Raw genomic sequence first — 6,509 nt, forward strand, 5'->3', positions numbered from 1 at the left:
TACCATAGCTACTTCCCTTTGTAAAAGATCATGTTCCTTATGAACTCACTCTGATTTTTCTAAATTAAAGACTATTTTTGGTGGCAAATCCTAACATCTCACTATGCCACACTTTGGGAATTCCATGACACGGGAATGTATTTCAGGTCAAGGAGCCCAGAAAAGAACAAGCTTGACCTGTGTTTCTAAATGGGTCACTTTATAGAACTGCATTACAAGACAATTACAATTGTGTGGTATTTCTCAAGTTATGAAAACAGAAACTCTGCATGCCGTGTTTGTGGTGTGGACTCACCTGACCGCAGGTCCTAGAGTAAAATCTAACACAGTCGTGGTACAAGAAGACTTCTTAGACTCAGACTCTTATAACAATGTCTGTCTGTCTGTGTGCGCTCAGTCATGGCTGGTTCTTTGTAACCCTATGGACCATAGCCCTCCAGGCTCCTCTGTCTGCATTAGGTAGCTGGAGAATCAAAACTTTCTGAGATTGGAGGCCATGACATCAAAGCTATGTGGGGAAAAAACCCCACTTCCTTGTAGATTTAGCATGAAGATAAAGCATGTGTGAAAACAATGTATGCTCCACCAGATACTGAGAGGTTCCTCTATTTATAGAGGAACAAGAGGTTCCTCTTGTTTACACAATTGCTCCCTAGTTATGTAAGATGTTGAAATTTTGGAGTAAAGAATGACTTTGGGTTTAGGCAGGCCACTTTCTTTTATTTCTCATCTTTCTGTTGTGCAAGGTGGACATTTTTATTCACTTTGTATCATGCTTTTAAAAAGAAGAAACAGGTAGCAGTTCATTTAGGGATAAGAACAGGGGAATAGTCTTTAGATAAAGCCTTCATAGAAAATGTTAAAGATGAAAATTTCAGTGATAATAGTAGAGAAAATGCAGATCTATTTGGGTCAAATGATGGTTTGGTAGTCCCCCCAAAGTGCCTATTTAAAATCATTATTTTAATTGAGACAAGGAATCTACCAGAGGACATTTATGCATGGGTATCTCTGAGTACAGTGGGTGAATGAAGGACTCTCTTCCTTGGAATGAATGGAAGAATCTCTGTTTTTCATCTGTTCCCAAGGAGAGCATAAAGCAAAGAAACTGTTTAGACGAGAAGCTCTGGAAGATATGGTGAGTGTAGTGTCTCTTCCGGCTGTCTGTCAGTAAAGGAAGTAAGAGTGGGGGAATGGACCTTCTTCCCATTTCTTCACAGGACCAAACGCAGGTGTTGACTTCCTGCTTGGCATCTATGAAGGGGTCAGGAATTGGTATTCTTTTAAAATATTTATTTATTTATTTGACTATGCTGGTTCTTAATTGCAGTGTGTAGGCTATAGTTCTTTGACCAAGGAGGGAACCCAGGCTCCCTGCTTTAGCAGTGTGTAGTCGAAGCCACTGGACCAGCTTAGAAATCTCAGGAAATGGTATTCTTAACGAGGAAGCAGTGCTATCCCAGTGAGCAGCAGTAGCAGTGACAAAGGTGAGGAGTCCTCAGGGGTGACACTGATGGGGGAACCAGAACAGAGGAAAAATGTGGAAGGCAATGTGATGGATGCAGTTAATGGGCAATCTTGTTTCCTTGGCAACGCTCAAAGAGAAGGACCCGCTGCTGAGTTTCCTTCCTGGACAGATGTCACTTTGGGATTGGTTAATTCTGAATAAACTATTGCCAACACAGTTGTGGGAGGCTTGTCTGCATTAAAGTGAAGAAGAAAATGATGGAGAGAAGAATTTTAAATGTGCCTGACTCTTAGTAATTCTAGGAGGTTTATCCAGTCTGCATATCACTCGGATCATTTGCCTTTTACCTCCTAGCCATTTTATCTCCTGAAAGTACGTTATCCCTACTTTATATTTCTTTACAGCAGAAACGATGGGAAATTAAAAATGCTTCAGCTTGCTCTAGTTAGCTATCACAGTCATCAGAACACAGAAGACACAATCCATTTCTAAGCTTGCATTTTCCGTATTCACAATAAGCATCAGAAAATTGACTGCAAATGCTAAATCAAAATTAAGTTTCAGGGATTATTTGTGACTATAGTTTCCTCTGCTATTATGTTACTTATGAATCATCATGGAAATGAGCACTGGCTATGTATAAACTGGCAGGAAAGAGGCAAAACTCATAAAATTGACAAGCAACCATACAGTGATGGTGCCTTATGATTCTAATAGCTTTTACAACAGAGGACTCAGTCATTAGGCTAACCACTGGCTTTACATCAGAAAATATTCAGCCAGAAGAACCAGGTTTGCAATTGGCACTTGTGGTAAAGAACCCACCTGCAAAGGCAAGAGACAGAAAAGACGTGGGTTCAGTCTCCAGGTCGGGAAGACCCCCCGCAGGAGGGCACGCACCCCACTCCAATACCCTTGCCTGGAGAGTCCCATGGACAGAGGGACCTGGAGGGCTGTCATCTATTGGGTCACATAGAGTTGGACATGACTGAAGTGACAGCACGCACACGCTTGTGCACAGCAGATGCAGGGGTGTAACACAGCGCTCCGCAACATGATGCCGACCTCGGACGCTGGCCCGCGTTCTGATGGCCAAGGTGTCAGCAACCAGCCAGTCCTAACCTACCTTTCCCCATACCTGGCCACTTTTCAAAGGTAAAACCCCCTTGAAGGAGCTCTAGCCTGTACTCCAGCAGAGAGGATCTGGGTGTTATAGATATAACTTTCCATTACCAGATCAGAAGGGTGGAGAAGAGGCTGGCAGGGTGCCAAGAATGAACTAACGTCCCAAGTTTCAGCTCTTAGCTAAAGCTGCTTCATTCAGGTAAGCATCTATAGAAGCCAGGTGAGATGACTAACCCAACGAATATACTTCTGGAAAATTCCAAGAAGAGAAAATTGGGAATAAGAGCAGATGGGAAAGGAGTTGAGAAGAGTACAAAGAGAAGCCAGCTGAAATAGCTTAGAGTCCAGATGAACGACTGAGTTTAAAGAATGACAAAAAATATTGTATTAAATTCTATTTAATTCCGTGCACCTTCCTAAGTGCATGGGGAAAAGTGAATAGTCTAGACTCTGAACAATATGGGAATATTTTCTTTGTGAGTGAGAAAGGAGATCAGATTCTCATCACTGCTTTTGTGTACCAGGATGGCAGTGTGAATTGTGTTATGGTTTTGCATATTCAAATAGGCCACTCCTGTCTTTGCTGTTGTAAGCAAGAGGTTAGCTCCTGACTGAGTCTGGAGAAAGGTGGAGAAAACAGCTGGTGGTCACACTCAGAGGCCTGAAATCTCTCTAGTCGCATCTTTGGGAAATTGCCCTTTGGGGAATCAGCCTGTATTACCTTCGGTAAACCTTGTTTGGGAAGCGCTGGGGTCCCTGGTCTCTGCCGAGTGCACTGCGCCAGTGCTCCTGGCCGCAGCACACGCTTGACCTCGGGGCCACCCTGTTCAACCTTGGCTCAGGGTCCCAGCCCATCTTCCACCAAAGTGTGCTTTTAGGAATAGATCAACTATCAGTTATAGACAGTGAGCTGTGATCCTATCTCTGAGGCATTTTCTTTCTTTATATTTTGATTTGTTTTTAAAAATTTTGAAAGATAACTTGGATCCATAAAAGTGCATTCAGTATATGCAAACAGAACCTGATCAGAATCTCTGAAGTCTCCCTCCCTTATTAGCAAAAAACAAAACACCAACAAAAAACCCTCTTCTCTTCCCACTAGAGGCAATCATTTCTTCAGGACAGTCTGCCTACCAGTGTAAGTCAGCATCCTTAAGAATCCAGTTTTGCTTTGGCTGTTGTTCAGTTGCTAAGTCATGTCTGACTCTTTGCGACCCCATGGACTACATATAGCACGCCAGGCTTCCCTGTCCTTTACCAACTCCCGGAGCGTGCTCAAACTCATGTCCATTGAGTCATTGATGCCATTCAACCTTCTCATCCTCTGTCGTCCCCTTCTCTTCCTGCCTTCAATTTTTCCCAGTATCAGAGTCTTTTCCATTGAGTCAATCCTTTCCATCAGGTGGCCAAAGTATTGGAGTTTCAGCTTCAGCATCAGTCCTTCCAATGGACACCCAGGACTGATCTCCTTTAGGATGGACTGCTTTGGTCTTCTCCAACACCACAGTTCAAAAGCATCAATTCTTTGGTGCTCAACCTTCTTTTTGGTCCAACTCTCACATCCACACATGACCACTTGGTTGGACCATTTCGTCAAGGAAGTCGTGTTGTGTGCATTCTTTTTTCCTGACTTACTTGGTTCCCTGAGCATTACTTCTAACTGTGGGTGGGACTGCAGGTCTCCTGCATGGTGATTTTGGGCATCAGTGAGCAGATGAAGATGAATTATGGGTGTCCAGAATATGTCCTGGGTGTCTTATGATAGTTTAGATTGAGTGACCATGACCTGGTGTGGAGCAGAGTTTTGGGTGTACTAGACACACCTTGGTCTCGGGAGAAGCTCTGGGAACACTTTGTCTGAAGGGAGAGGATGCATCCTAGTGGACACCACATCAGGACCGAGGGGAGTCCTTGGAGGTGGGACTTTCAGTGCTAAAACCAGGAAAATCCCAGGTAAATGTGGACCAGTGGGTAACCTGGGTCCTTGCCTCCTCAGATCCACCTCCAGTTGGGTTCTCTGTCTACTGTGTTAATTCTGGAATTTTTACTCATGGCTGCTCATTATTCCTAAAGGCCCTCCACACTCCTCCTGTGACAAAAATCCCTGTGAAGAAGCTATTGTATTATCTGCCTTAGGAAGGGAGATAACACACTAGAGAGATAAACTTCCTGATTTTGGAGGGTAAAATCCTGCATGAAAACTGCTGAAGTGATCTGACTTCTTACGTTATATGGTATTAACATATATAATAAAATGTAACAAAGGCAAAGTGAGGGTGGAGGGCAGGTAGGGGAGAATTAAAACTGTGTGTGTGTGTGTTAGTCATTTAGTCAGGTCCGACTCCTTGTAATCCCATGGACTGCAGCCCACCAGGTTCCTCTGTCCATGGATTTCTCCAGGCAAGAATACTAGAGTGGGCTGCCATTTCCTTCCCTAGGGGATCTTCCTGACCCCAGGATTGAACCCAGGTCTTCTGCATTGCAGGTAAATTCTTTACCATCTGAGCTATAGGGAAGTCCCTGAAATTAAAATTAGTGAGGACTTAACCTGCACTGAATATTATGCTAGTGATTATATGCATACATAGGAGACACGGATTTGATCCCTGGGTCAAGAAGATCCCCTGGAGAAGGAAATGACGCCCCACTCCAGTATTCTTGCCTGGAGAATCTCATTGACAGAGAAACCTGGTGGGGTACAGTCCATGGGGTAAAAGTTAGACACGACTAAGCACAGCGCAGGGAGGCAGGCATATATACACACACAGACACATATATGTATATAAAACCTAGGCATATAATATATTACATACATATCTTAAATGGAAATACGAATATGGTATAATTGATACGATCTCTTATTTTATGGATGAGAAAATGGGGCTCAGAGAAATTAAGTTACTCGCTCGAAGTCACGCAGCCCAGTGAATTGCCAAGTTGAGATTTAATCCAGAGCCATTACTTTATCCTTCATTTATTTCAAGTGTATTATGATCTCGGTGGTGAGGGCGTCAAAAGCAGACCACACAGTTTGTCATGCAAAGCAGCGGGCTCCTCCTCTCCCACTCCCACTCTAATCCCTCTCAGCAGGAGCAATTCTCCCCACTACTTTTTAAAGAAAAAAAGCCACTGTATTGAAGCATGATTGATTGTTGGGTTGGTTTCATGGGTGGACACTTATCTCCAATCTCAGTCACTTTTGGTGTTGCTTCTTGTATCTTTCCAGACATCCAATAACAAGCTAAGGTGGCTCTTTTTTGTTTTGCTTTTAGAGACGATCTGTAGCCTTCCTTTCACGGAAGGACAATGCACTCCTTAGATGTCCAGTTCTCCATCCCATCCCCTACCACCTCCTTCTAATATCACTTCAGTATCAATACACCCTCAATCTTGTTTAGTTCAATACTCAATATTGAAACCACTGTTGTTGTTTAGTCACTAAGTCATGTCTAACTCTTTGAGACCCCATGGACCATGGCTCACCAGGCTCCTCTGTCCATGGAATTTCCCAGGTAAGAATATTGGAGCAGTTTGCCATTTCCTTCTCCAGGGGATCTTCCCTAAGCAGGGATTGAACTTGTGTCTCCTGCATTGGCAGGCAGATTCTTTGCTGCTGAGCCACCAAGGAAGTCTATTGAAATCATTACAACTAAGAGAATATTATTCACAGCCCAGGTATAAAGTGTAATATGATACACATTTCCCTGTGCAATCTTGATTTCTCTGGAGTTAAGCATTTTACTTTTTTCTTACTTTTTGTTTTAATGCTCTCATCACTAACATATTCCTCTTATGATGGAGGCAGATACTCAACATCTTATTCAATATGCTCAAACACATCTGTCCCTCTGAGAAGATATTCGCCTGAGGAGACCTCAAACGGTTAGGATGTTCCATTTTAGAATGAAAACACACA

This window comes from Muntiacus reevesi, chromosome 4, assembly GCF_963930625.1.
Source record: "Muntiacus reevesi chromosome 4, mMunRee1.1, whole genome shotgun sequence".
Lineage (NCBI taxonomy): Eukaryota > Metazoa > Chordata > Mammalia > Artiodactyla > Cervidae > Muntiacus > Muntiacus reevesi.